Source organism: Scyliorhinus canicula, chromosome 14, assembly GCF_902713615.1.
Source record: "Scyliorhinus canicula chromosome 14, sScyCan1.1, whole genome shotgun sequence".
Taxonomy (NCBI): Eukaryota; Metazoa; Chordata; class Chondrichthyes; order Carcharhiniformes; family Scyliorhinidae; genus Scyliorhinus; species Scyliorhinus canicula.
In genome coordinates this window covers 94,230,957-94,245,314 of record NC_052159.1, presented here as the reverse complement: position 1 = coordinate 94,245,314, position 14,358 = coordinate 94,230,957, and the positions used below count along the sequence as shown (strand labels likewise).

Genomic DNA, 14,358 nt, shown 5'->3' with positions numbered 1-14,358 from the left:
AGACCGGGGTGGTGATGGCACTGGATGCAGATAAGGCGTTTGATTGGGTAGAGTGGGATTATTTTTTGGTGGCACTGGAGGTTGCTTGGCGGCATCCCTCTTTAGGTATTTAGTTGTGTAGATGGCCCGGGATTGGGCAGGGCCCAGAAGTTTTATTTCACTAGCTTGCTGGGGAGGGTGAAGGGTGATTTGTCGAGTTGGGACAATCGTCCTCTGTCAGCAATGTTGAGGTCGGAGCTATCGAGGATGGTCGGGAAAACCTTCCTTGCAAAGTCCCGCACCTGCATGTACCTAAACCCTTCCCCCTGCACCAACCCACACTTTTTTCACAGTAACTTGAAATGAAAAATGAAAAACTTAATTGCAGTGTTAATGTAAGCGTACTTGTGACACTAATACAGATAAACAATAAAGATTATTGTTATTATTACAATCTCCCAGCTCCTTTAAGCTCGAACCACCCCCCCCAGGAACATATCCTTCATTCGTCTTGGCGATCTATGGGAGAATCCTGAAAGAGGATAGGGTGTCCATAGAGGGGATTAATGTGAAGTGGGAGGAAAAGTTGGGGGTGGCGCTGGATGAGAGATTGTGGTGTGAGGTGCTGTGGAAGGTGGGTGAATGCTTCAACTTCATGTCTGAAGTTGGGCTGATAGAGCTGAAGATAGTGTACAGCGCATACCTCACACCAGCTGTTCGAAGGGGTGGAGAATGTCTGTGAGAAATGTGGGAGGGGCAATGTTTATATGTTTTGGTTGTTCCTGAAACTGGAAAGGTTTTGGACGACGGTGTTCGGTACAATCTCGGGGGTTTTGCATGTGGGTGTGGAGCCCAGTCTCCAAGAAGCCATATTCGAGGTTTCAGACTGGTCCGAGTTTCAGGGGGGCGCTGGGGCAGATATTTTAGCCTTCGCCTTGCTGATCGCTCGTAGGCAGGTCTTGTTGGGGTGGAGGTCAATCTCTCCACCCTGTACCTTGGCGAGGCGGGGGGACCAGCTGGAGTTTTTGACCCTGGAAAAGGTGAGATTGGAGCTGAGGGGAGGTGAAGGAGGGGTTCAACAATTGGTGGCGTCTGTTCATCATGCACTTTTGCGAGCTGGTTACTTTTGATTGTTGCAGGGGGAGGCGAGAGGTTTGGGAGGAGGGGGTTTGTTTGTTTGGAGTTGTTTTTGTGTTGTGAAAGTGGTGAAAATCTGCCTAATGAAAATGTTTTTTAAAAAAAGGAACTATTGTTAACAAATGGGATAAGAGATAGTAAAAAGAGTTACACTACTACAGAGAAGAGTGTTAATCTCGTGGAGTGGCAGAGCTATTAAAGCAACAAAGCATACAAAGAAAGCATTAAGAGATGCAAGAAGGGAATTTTTAAAAAATACATATCAAAGCAAACAGTAGAAGTTCTCATAAATACATAAAGAAAACGTTTGGGTGAAATTCAACTGTGGTATGGTCAGTTCCCCAGCCCACAGCGGTCCTCTCCACTGGAACTGGTTGTGGGGTTTAAAGTCCGATTGGTGACCATGGGGTTATCTGATCATTAATGGGGTTGGAGTATGTGTGTCAATTCGCACTGATCATCACGACCTTTGTTCTGTTCCCCAGTAGGATTTTATTTACTTTCTTTATTTCTTTTCATGCTGTGTTGATGGGTTCGACAAACTGTTCACCACACCTGCAAATGTCATTTTGTGTCAATTGCTAAAATCTATTACCATATCTTATACACCCACTCACCACCACCCCCCATCTCCTCTCCCCCCACCCCCTTACCCTGCCTCCAAACTACTGGAGGTAGTGTGCTTTTATTTACCTTCTCTCATCCTTTCATAATTCTAAACACTTTTATCACATTGCCTCATCACCTGCCGTTTTCTAATTAAGAAAGAACAAAGTTTTCAAGCTGTTCTTTGTAGATGCATTTCTTCATAACAGATCTTTTCATTGAGAACTGTGGCGTGACATCAACAGTCTCAATTTCTCTGCTCCTCTCACCCACTCTAACCCATCTCCTTCTGAACTTGCGGCATTCCGCTCTGTCATCTTCAACCCTGACTTAGTCATCAAACCCGCTGGCAAGGGTGGGGCTGTTGTTGTCTAGCGTACTGACCTGTACCTCGCAGGGGCTGACACCAAGTCTCAGACATTTCCAGCTACCTCCCCCGGACCATGAGCCTACCACCAAGCATCAAGCCATTGTTTCCAGGACTATCACTGACCTCATCTCCTCTGGAGATTTTCCCTCCACAGCTTCCAATCTCATAGTCTCCCAATCCCGGACAGCCCATTTCTACCTCCTCTCCAAAATCCACAAAGAGGACTGTCCCGGCAGGCCCATCGTGTCAACCTGTTCCTGCCCCACCAAACCAATTTCTTCCTATCTTGACTCAATCCTCTTGTCCAATCCCTTCTCACCTTACATTCGTGATTCCTCGGATTCCCAAGTCATGTCAACTACTTCCAGTTCCCCGGTTCTAACCGACTCCTTTTTACCATGGATGTCCAATTTCCCTGTACCTTCATTCCCCACCAGGATTGTCTGTTGTCTGTCTGCTTCTTCCTCGAACAGACACCCGAACAATCCCCATCCACCACAACTCTCTTCTGTATGGTTAAACTTGCCCTCTTACTGAACAATTTCTCCTTTAACTTGTCGCCGAAGCCATGGCTATGGGTACTCGCATGAGTCCCTGTTTTGCCTGTCTCATTATAGGGTGTGTGGACCATTCCATGTTCTGGTCCTACTCTGGCCCCCTCCCATAACTCTTTTATCAGTACATCGCCGACTGTTCCAATGCCGCTTCATGTTCTTGTCTGGACCTGGAAAAAATGATCAATTTTGCTTCCAATTTCTGCCTTCACATTGCCCATCTCCAACATTTCCCTTCCCTTCCTTGACCTCTCTATCTCCATTTCTGGGGATAGATTGTCCACGAGTATCCATTGCAAGCCCACCAACTCCCACAGCTACCTTAACTACACCTCTTCACACCCCACATCCTGTAATGATTCCATCCCATTCTCCCAGTTCCTTTGCCTCCATCGCATCTGTTTCGATGATGCCACTTTCTAAAACCATGCTGTTGACATGTTTTCATTCTTTGATAATCGTGGTTTCCCACCCTCTATAGTTGACAGGGCTCTCAACTGTGTCCGACCCATCTCCCACACCTCTGCTTTCACCCCTTCCCCTCCCTCCCTGAACCAGGATAGGGTCCCTATTGTCCTCACTGTTCACCCTACCAGTCTCCGCATTCAAAGGATCATCCTCCACCAGTTCCGCCAACACCAGCATGATGCCACCACCAAACCTGCTTCTTTACTTCCTCCCTGCATACCATCCATGGGCCGAAACACTCTTTTCAGATCAGGCACCACTTCACGTGCACTTCCTTCAATCTGGTTTATTGCATTCGCTGCTCCCAATGCGGTCTATTCTACATTGCAGAGACTAAACGCAAACTGAGTGACCAGTTTGCTGAACACCTTCGGTCCGACCATGAGCAGGAACCAGACCTTCCTGTCGCTTGCCACTTAATAATAATCTTTATTATTGTCACAAGCAGGCTTATATTAACACTGTAATGAAGTTACTGTGAAAATTCCTTAGTGACCACATTCCGGTGCCTGTTTGGGAACACAGAGGGAGAATACAGAATGTCCAATTCACCTAACAAGCACATCTTTCGGGACTTGTGGGACAAAACCGGAACACCCGGAAGAAGCCCACGCAGACACGGGAAGAACGTGCAGACTCCACACAGACAGTGACTCAAGCGGGAATCGAACCTGGGACCTCGGTGCTGTAATGCGACAGTGCTAACCACTGTGCTACTGTGCCGCCCATATTCAACTCTTATGTCCATATGTCCATCCTTGGCCTGCTGCAATGTTCCAGTGAAGCCCAACACAAACTGGAGGAACAGCACCTCATCTTCCGATTAGGCCTTCTAGACTTAACATTGAGTTCAACAATTTCAGATTGTGAACTCTCTCCTCCACCTCACTCCATGTTTATTTCCATTAATTTATTTTAATTTCTTCCATCGATCCATTTTTTCCTCACCATTGTCTCCCACTAGGGTCATCTGTTCCCTGTTCCAAGTTGTCCTTTGAAACGCTGCCATTAACACATTCAGATCTCTTAATGTGCCACTATCAGCACCCTTCTTAGTTATACCACCCCATTTACATTCCCTTTGTCTTTACATCCACGACATCTTTGCCAATATCCACCTATCGCTGGCCCCACTGCCCTACTGCTCCCCCCCCCCCCCCCCCCCCCCCCCCCCCCCCCACCCCCGCCACTACAGTATAAATCTGACCCTCATTCCAGCTCTCTCCAGTTTTGACAAAGGGTAAGCAGATACAAAACATTAGCTCCGTTCTCTCAGGAGATGCTATCAGATATGCTGAGATTATCCAGCATTTTCTGTTTTTGTTTCAGGTTCCAGCGTCCACAGTAATTTGCTCTTATCAATATAAAGTTGGATTGTTTAAACCCTAAAGCCACAAAATTGAGTCTGTAAGGACACTGATACCAATAGTACAGAAGCCTCAAACTCAGAAAACGGCACACACCATGCTGTCAGAGGCAGTCTAACCTTCCTCTCCATTTAACTCAGTTCTATCAGGGGCAGTTCTATTGCCAAAGCAAACAGGACTGGAAACAATGGACATGCCTGCCTCGTGCTTCTGTCCAAATCCAAACCTCCCATGAATCCCAAACAGATATTCCCATTCCATCTATCAAACGCCTTTTCGACATCAAGGGAACCAATCACCTCCTATTCGAGCATCGATGAGAGGAGAAGGACAACCTTTAATAGGCGATGTACATCAACCCAATGCATTTCATAATTTCCTCTGTTCCAACAGGGATTCCAACTCCTCACTCCTCTCCCCCTCCACAGCTGGGATGGATAAACTGTCCAAGAAAATCAGTCATGACCAAACCTTCAGCTGGAGGCTCTGATCTATGGAGACCCCGATAGAATGATTTAAAAGCTACATTGATCTGAGGAGGGACAGAAATCAGACTGCTGTTCGAGATATGTACCTGTATGATCTCCTGGGATGCTGTTTGTTGCTTCAGCTGGTGAGCTAAGAGGCGACTGGCTTTCTTCCCGTATTCATAAAACATACTCCTCGAGCGTCGCTGCTGGCCCACTGCTCGGTCTGTTGACAATAGCTCAAATTGTGTCTGCAGATCTTTCCTACCACTCCGGGGTAGTAGCAAGTGAGTACTGGTCGTCCACCTCAAGAAGACTCCACTAGCCTCTGCTGCTCCACCCTCGCTGTCTGCACCATGTGCACTTTGTAGGAAAGGATCCCCCCCTCCCCCTCACCCCGATAACCACAGTGTAGAAGGTGAGATAGACTCAGCTTTATTAAATTTCATATATTCCCCAATGACGGCAGACATGTCTTCACAAAATCTCCTGTCCGCCAAGAATGCCGTATCCAAACTCCATGGTGGACATTGGGAGGGGCCTGACTCTAATGCCAGATCGACAAAATGTGGAGCATGGTCTGAAATCACAATCGCCGAGTAACCCACCACCGCTACCAAAGGGAGGAGAGACCTCTCCTCCTGATACGCGAGTAAACTGGTGCACATGGGAGAAAAAAGAAAAATCTTTGTCGCCTGGGTGAAAAAAAAGATCTACTCCTCCCGCACCTGTTCTATGAAAGATAACAAAGCTCTGGCCACCCCGGATGGAGTCAGTGGACTTCAACCGATCCAGACTAAGGATCAGAACACAATTTAAGTCCCCACCCAAAATAAGCAGATGCAAATCCAAATCGGGGAGGAAGGCCAGCAGATTATTAATAAATTCCATAGTGACCCAGATTGGAGCACAGATGTTAACCAGAATCACAGAGGTGCCCATCAAAGAGCCACAGACAATAACATGTCTGCCATTGGGAGTCAACCAAGATCTTAGTGGCAGAAAACTGAATCCTTTATGAATTAATATTGCTGCACCCCAGGCCCTACTATCAATGCCCAAATTTCCCCCACCCCTTCCTCAACCTTGTCTGGTCTCTGACCCACAGGTGAGTCTCTTACAAAAACACCACGTCGGAATTTAAACTCTTAAGGTGAGCATATACCCTCAACCTCATCACTGGGCCATTCAACCCCCTGACATTCTAGCTGACCAAATAATTCAGGGGCTTCCCACTTCCCCCTCAATCCGGAGTCAGCCATTTCCACCAAGAGGAATTATCCGACAGAAGGCCCACCCAAGATGGCCACCAAACCCACTCACAAGACAAAAAAAAAGGAAAATCACAGTCAAGTCAGCAAACTACCCCCATCCCCTCCCCCCTTGTCCTCCGACACTGCCACATCCAAATATGCATGCAGATAACAACAAGGCGAACATAAACAACTAAAACCTACTTCTAATAAACCTAAACAAAACAAGAACACTAAGCTCATTACTAAAACAGAACTACTATAATGAGCTGCAGTCAATCCCTCAACACTGCTGCCATTAGTTATATCTTCGGCTCGCAGGACAACTCCCACCTAGAGCGAAGAAAAAAAATCAAAATATAAAAACCCCTTAAAACATTGTACCTCAACAGGGAGCTAGATATTTACATAACAATTAGACTAGAACCCCGCATAAAACTAAACTCCAAACCTAAGCTCAAACTGTAAACAAATTCAATGCCACCAAGATCAGGAAAATGGAATCATGAACATGGATGTCAGCAATTTAACACGTCCATCCCCAATATCCAAAAAAAAATCAATCATACTGCACCCAAAGTTTCTTTACAAAGGAGTCTGCCTCTCCCAGTGTATCAAAATAATAGTCCTTTCCCTCGAACGTCACTCTTAGCCACACGCCGGATACACCATCCCAAACCAGACTCCACTTTTGTAGAGGGCGGCCTTGGCTTTGTTGAATGCAGCCCTCTTCTTCACCAGCTCTGCTCCCATGTCCTGGTGGAACCTGATGGTGTGGCCTTCCCATTTGTCATCACTATGCTCCCTTGCACAGGACTTGCTTATTTTCTTTGAAGCTATGACATTTATTGAAGATGGGTGGGGAGGGGGAGGTACTTAAAATCCATTGGGTGGGTCTTCTCACCACCTACCCACCTGTTCTTGACCTGTCTGACAGTTTATGGGGTGGTGATGGATGTGTAGGGTGCCCCACCTGCTCTTGGGCCTACTGGGGCCCTAAAATAACTAATCAATATCCTCTTAAGGGTGTCATCCACCTTCAACAGTATTTTACGCACACCAGGGGAAGGCCCAAGACTTGAGGGAAGCCCGGCAGATTTGGCTGCGTGGGCTGGTGTCAGGAAAGGGGGAAATGAGCACTCCTTTGTGGGGCCCTTCGACCAATCAGAGCCACCCCAAAAGTTTTATCCTCTTTTAGACCTGCCCTCTGGTCTTTAAACAGAGTCCCAACTCCCTTTGCCCACCCCTCGTCGAGACCACCAACCCTGGATTTACCTGGGCTCCTCAGAATTGGGGACTGCCTATACAGTATTGGCCACTGCTTTGGGTGGCGGTGCTGGGACCAACAGATACCAGCCATCTGATTGCCCAACAGCTCTCTAAGGCCTGACCTCTTACTGAAATAGGGGTGGAGGTTTCACCTTATAGCAATTCTCAGTGTTATATTACTGCGGAGCAGGTGTCAGGGTTGTGGGTGGGCTCCTGCCTGACATTTTAGTCAAGTGGGGGACAAGCAGTGAACAAAGCTCTCCATTAATTCCAGTCCCAGGAGTTGACTTCCCTTCACATCTGCTCCCATTGCTTTTGGAGGGCATTCCTCAAGGGCCAGTGACAACATGGCTTCTCTCTTCCTGTCAATTGCCACACCCTCCTTCACTGCATCCTTGAAACCTGGAGCCCTCTTGTTTGCCCGGGGTTCCATTTATTCAGCTTCTACTTCCTGCCAATTGCAGTTCAGGCAGTCAGCACCAGTTTCCTTGTAATGAGTGCAGTTCCCTTTAAGAGTTCAGGCTAGCTAAAACATGTGCTGGCTGCATATGCAGCTGCCTATTTGTTTCGCGCGCGTTCACCAAACCAGCAATGCGACCGTGCTCGGCTGAAATCATGCAAATGAGGAAGGAGCACAAAGCACGCGTGCTTTCTGTTTCATTGGAACTGGGCAACGGCAGATCATTAATCACAAACCTCGCGCCAAAAATGGGAGGAATCAACTTATTTAGTCCTCATATCCTTCCTGTAGTCTCACACTGCGCACACAACTCTGATTTCTTAAGGTTTTATTGCTCAATATTGCCTTTTGACTTTTATACTTCCTATGATTAAATATTAAAATGTTGCTTGTTTCTTTTGTCAAGTCTTAAATGTCATGTGAACCCATAACCCCAAGTCTCTCTTGTCTTCCAAGTTATTGAGTGTACAGAATTCCCAATCATAATGCTAGGCTGCGTTTTTTTTTTGCCAAATACATACTTCAGACGTCCTGATACTGAATTCCATCTCACATTTGTAGCCCATTTAATCAAATCTAGTTGATTCACTGATTCTGCAGGTGAAATACTTTGTGAGAAAGCGGAACATTTTTCAAATAATTTTACGAAGGGTTCTTTAAACTATACTATACTTTAAGTCAGGTCTTTACAATAGGATTTTAAATTTGTTGCTGGCACTATTCCTTCATTCACTTCTCGTCTATTAACTCTTCCTTTCTTGGAGGTGCACATCATGGGATATAGTTTCAAACCAGGTAACTTTGCTATGGGGGAATTGGGTAAATAGGGAATTACTATTCCTTCCAATATGAATTTGAGCAACTCCTGCTATTTTATCTCAAAGGAGACTTGGCCTTTCATATATCAAGGGCATGGGCTGGATTTTATGCAGGCAATTTGGGCGGATGTCTCTCCTTAAAATTGGCCACCATGAGGCCAGTCTCTGCTACTACAGAAGACAAGTGAGGCCCAAAGACAGAAGCCTGTCTGCCTTCATAAAATGAGCAATGAACCTTTGATTGAAGCATGCAATTAACTGCCATTTTATGTTGCTCATTCTATTTTATGTAGCACAAACGGGTCAATGGGGATAATAGTTTTTGGCAGCTATTCATGGGCAGGACAAGGGTGATAGAAAAGACCCGGAAATGCAGCAATTCAAAGAGGGTGGATGTAGTATCTGAGTCTGCACCTAGAGATGAGAGTGTTAACCTGTTGATCTTTGGACATCTTTGTGAGGTCTATCAGTTTAAAAGGAGCTGATAGAGGGGAGTGAGAGGTCAGTGAATCTGGAGCCAAGGAGGATCTTTAAAAGGAAAAGCTCCAACTAGGATTTCAGACATCTCTATCCCCAAGGGAATTGTGCACTCTGGAGAATGTTCTTCCAGTAAGGAGGGGAACAGGAGAAGGAAGGAGAGGAGGATAGCTGACCAGAGTTAACTGTGTCCTGCTGACCAGGCACATGAGGCTTTTGATAATTGTGTCTCTCTCGGAGATGATGGCTGTGGAGATGATTCAAATTGCATAGTTGTACATTAAATGCCTATCGTTCCGAAGGTAACTTTTATGCTTCGGGCTTCTCCAGGCATCAGCTGGAGATATTGGAAGTATTTCTCAGGCTGTGGCACATCATTGCATCAGGGTGGTGGTAGATGCACTTCTCAGAAGAGTGGGCAGCTTCATTACTCACACCACGGAAGAGGTCCATCAGGCAGAGGGAGCCAGTGGGTTTGGCCGCATAGTGGGATTCCCCAAGGTTCAGGAAGTGATAGACAGCACACATGTGTTCATTAAGGCTCCTGCCGGCCAGCCAGGGACAATCAAAACAGCAAAGGTTTCAATCCCTGAATGAAAGGTCTTGTCTGTGACTATTGCCAAAGAAACATGCAGTTCTGGGCATGGGAGTTGTCACAAAGCCCAGGTGACACAGCTTTTCTCCCCAGCACAATTGGAGGGCTGGGTGCTTGGTGCTAATAGCTGCCCACTGAAGTTATGGCTCATGATCCCAGGAAGGAATTCATGAACAGAGGGTCAACATTGTTATAACGAGAGCCATGCATTCACCAGGGCTATCAAAAGGCTTGGAATGAACTGGTAGAGCACTGTAAAATGCATAGTCTTGGGCCTCCCTTATTTTCTTAAATGTTTTCTTTCACAGGATATGGGCTTTGCTGGCTAGGCCAGCATTTATTGCCTATCCTTAATTGTCCTTGAGAAGGTGCTAGTTAGCTACCTTCTTGAACCACCTTCTTGTTGTAGTATGCTGCATACTTCACAATCTGCTGCTCCAGTGTTGGGCGGCCCTGGCAGAAGATGAAGCTAAATGGTCCACATTCCTGATGTGATGAATCGTAAATGGATCCTGAATACAGACAAGAGTCAAACCGGCACCTGGATGCTGCATTGGAGGCAGCCTGGCAGCCTTAATTCCCCTTTGCTTAGGATGAACTTGGTAGGTGCTCTCTGGCCACTTGAGGCCATGTTGGCCCCAATGTTGTGAGGAATCTCTGCATAGTGTGAGGCGCCTACTTGTCACCATTGCACCCTGATGCACCAGTGTCACTGGCAGGGGGTACAGAGGAGACATAGCACTATCACCAAAGACAAAATCCATAATGCAGACAGCTACTATTCATCCGCCATCCTGAGGTCCACCTTGCTCTGCATGCTTTCCTGAGATGTTGGCAACTTGGTCAGACTCCAGGTGCCTTGTTCCCCCACTGCATTGGCATCTTACTGTCAATTCCCAAGGTTCATCACCAGGCATTCTGCCTCGAACTGGCCTCCACCCACTCCTCCGAGTGTCAGATGCCCAGACTATGACAGGCTCCAACAGCATATCCAGAGATTGTGATGTGCTCAGACCTGTTTGTGCTTCCTAATCAGCCAACGCACACAAACTCCCCAAAGTATGAGTATCTGAAATGGTGCTAGTTTTGGAGCAAGGATGGGGAGATGCACCCTCAGAGGTCCCTTCCTCTTCCTAAAGTTCAACGCCGGTCCCAACGGGAATGGTGGCTGCTGAGGCCGATGACTGACCCATTGGAGAAGAAATAAATATCTACCTTTCATCCCATAGAATCCCTACAGTGCAGAAGGAGGCTATTTGTCCTATCAAGTCTGCATTGACCCTCTGAAAGGGCACCCTACCTAGGCTCACTCCCCCACTGGGGTACTTGAGCATGGCAAATCCACCTAACCTGCACATTTTAGGATTGTGAGGATGAGTAAGAGATCACCCCTATCAGATACACTCTGGCCAGGTAAACTATGATACAAGGTGAGATCCTTCCATTCTACAGATTAGACAAAAACATTCCTCCTTCTACCACTACTAAGCTCCTTTATTATGCATTCTAGTCACTGCCCAATCATGCATCCATTTCCCACTGCCCATTTCCCACTGCCCATTCCCCACCCACCCACCTTCCCAAAGTTGTGAACCCAAATAATAATAATAATAATCTTTATTATTGTCACAAATAGGCTTACATTAACACTGCAACAAGTTACTGTGAAAAGCCCCTAGTCGCCACATTACGGCACCTATTTGGGTACACGGAGGGGAAATTCAGAATGTCCAAATGACCAAACAGAACGTCTTTCGGGACTTGTGGGAGAAAATCGGAGCACTCGGAGGAAACCCACATGCAGACCCCGCACAGACAGTGACCCAAGCCGGGAATCGAACCTGGGACCCTGGCGCTGTGAAGCAACAGTGCTAACCACTGTCCTCCTGTGCTTCCCATCAGGAATAAGGTTTGCCCTCACCCCTGCAAAACGGAGAATGCTGTTCAGCCTCTTATGACACTGCAGCCAGGTCCTCTGAATGACCCCATGGCTGCTGACCTTCTCTGCCACCTCCATCCAGGCTTGATTGGTCTGATGGGAAGATCTCTTCTTCCCATCCTGTGGAATGTGAACATTCCAACATTCATCACAGTCTGGAGGAGGACATGCAGGGAGTCATTATCAAACCGTTGGGCCATAAGGCCTTTCAGCTTCTCCAGTGCTCTTGGCAGCCACTGCCGTGGGAGTTGGTCACTCTGATCTGGTGCGAGGGTAACCTGAATGAGAAGATGATATTTCCGCCTTTGTTATCTGAGGCTGGCATGAGACACGGTTGGCATAAGAGTCACCAGAATGATGACGGATGATCTGCTTAAAAAATCCTCTCCTTCTTAATCCTCTGCAATCGGTGCTGCTTTGCCTCAATATTAACAGTCTGCCAATTAACTTTGCTGGCCCTGGGCATGCTCCTCTCGTATCGGTGGCCCTTTAAAACAAACCTGGAGCCTACTTCCAGTTCATGGCCTGACCTCACTACCTAGGCCCACGATGTGATGCAGTGCCCGCAGACAAGACTTGGACACAAATTGATTGGCCGGAACTTAATCACACCATCCCTTCCGACTCCCTGACTCCTCAAGAGAGCATTGAATACAGCCCCATGAGTTTTGAAAGGCTGTTTGACTTTGATAACATCGCAGGAGATGGGCAGCATGGTGGCACAGTGGTTAGCACTGCTGTCTCACTGCACCAGAGAGCCACGTTTGATTCCGACCTTGGGTGACTGTGTGGAGTTTACACATTCGCCCGTGTCAGTGTGGGTTTCCTCCTTCCTTCCACAGTCCAAAGATGTGCAGGTTAGGTGACTGGCCATACTAAATTGTTCCTTAGTGTCCAAAGGTTAGGTGGGGTTACGGGGATGGGGAGGGGGAGTGGGCCTAGGTAGGGTTGGGTAGGGTAGGCTGGATGGGCCGAATGGCCTCCTTCTGCACTATAGGGTTTCTAAGGCTTGCCAGTCTATTGACAGTTCCCTCACTAACACTTCTAAGACTTTCACCCTGCCTTTCACCAATGTTTATGCACATGCAGCCTTCTGTAAGGACAATAAATGATAGGCGAGATGGCTGATTTTTTTCCCTTCTCTGGTTGAACCATATCAAGTGGTTTTGGAACGATAAACAAGATGAAAATTTCTTAAACCCAACTTTCGCACTGAGCAAATTATGCATAAGTGCTATTAGCAAATAGTTAATTAAATATTTACGATGCGATCGGCTGGCGATTAGGCCGCAGTTACTAGTAGAGTCTGAGTAAAATGTTCATTTCAAAATCAAATTGGTACAAAGTTATGAAAAAGTATTGTCAAAATATTAGTAAGGATCAGGCCTACATGGGACAGCACTGCATAGTTTATTGCCGTACTCGAATAAAAAAATCAAAATACAACATGGAACTTTTACAGTGGCTGATCTGGAATACAGACAGCGATTAGAGAACAGTAAATTATTAAGTATGATACTCAACAGCAAAGTAGAACAGAATGGTATATTTTGGGCAATTACATGTACCTTACAAATCTGTAACATGAGGAATGGGGACTCTCGGAATTCTGGCTTAGACAAACAAGATCTAAACAGATTCTGTTAAATTATTCCTGAAAGATTATCCACATGTTCATGCACAGCATTAATGAAGTACAGACTTCTTTATTATATACTGTTCATATATGTTTCCGGAGGCAACCAAGTTACAAAAATAAACACAACTTATAATGCAGCACAACATTAAGCAATAGCACACTGCAATTCCATTTAACACCCGATCCTAAGAACAGTCTATTGATTAACACCATGTCCTGACAGAAATAATCTTAAAACTCCAACCTTATTAAGGGATGTGCTTATCAGAGGGCAGCATTCACAAGGTTCTTTTCTTCAAATCATCGAACAACAAAAAACAAAACCATCATTGAACATTGAAAAATTGGTTGCTACATTCAGGAGCAAACCCCATTTTAGTTTTCTTACCTTGTGAAGAGATTTTGATGATAAAGGTTGAGTAAACTCATCTGCCGTATAATCCAATACTTGAAGCAAACAATAACTCGTAGCTCGAGTAACTGATTATGTGTTAACCGAGGGCAGCTCTTTCAGAGGTATGTCTGGACTTGTGTCTGTCTGAGGTATGTTGGTTCAACCTGCCTTGAGCTGAAAGCATTACTGCATGTTTACACTGATCCAGTCTCCAACAGCCGATTAGATTGCCAAACACATCCTTACATCTTTTCAGTGATTAATGGGTGCACAAGGGTGGGGATTAAAACTTACTCTGAAAAATGCTTTCAAGAAAAAGCATGTTTCAAGCTTCTCCAAAACACTGAAGTTTCCTCTTCAGTGATTTGATGTAAACTAATTTTTTCCTAAGTATCATAGTCAGCAAAAAAAAAATCTAAGTTGAAAAACTGCCTTATAATTATGTTGGAGTGTGGCGTGAAATTACATATACTTTTATCTACCACCAAACCACCCTTCACTCACATGTGTCTGAACATGTTGGATGTTTCTGATAGCTGGGCGGATGCACATTCTTTCATTTGTGT

At 46.0% G+C, this 14,358-nt stretch overlaps 1 protein-coding gene across 3 annotated transcripts in view; it reads right to left on the bottom strand.

The window, feature by feature from the left end:
* amotl1 (angiomotin like 1) overlaps positions 1 to 13,948 on the bottom strand; it is a 171,406-nt gene extending 157,458 nt beyond the window's left edge. For 2 of the 3 annotated variants that reach the window (XM_038818152.1, XM_038818154.1), the window contains exon 1: positions 13,787 to 13,948. The gene's annotated coding sequence lies outside the window, so the exon portion shown is untranslated. Of the gene's footprint in view, positions 1 to 13,642; positions 13,661 to 13,786 lie in introns of those variants that run through there. The other variant, XM_038818153.1, reaches the window with a different exon arrangement.
* Positions 13,949 to 14,358: the final 410 nt, after the last annotated feature.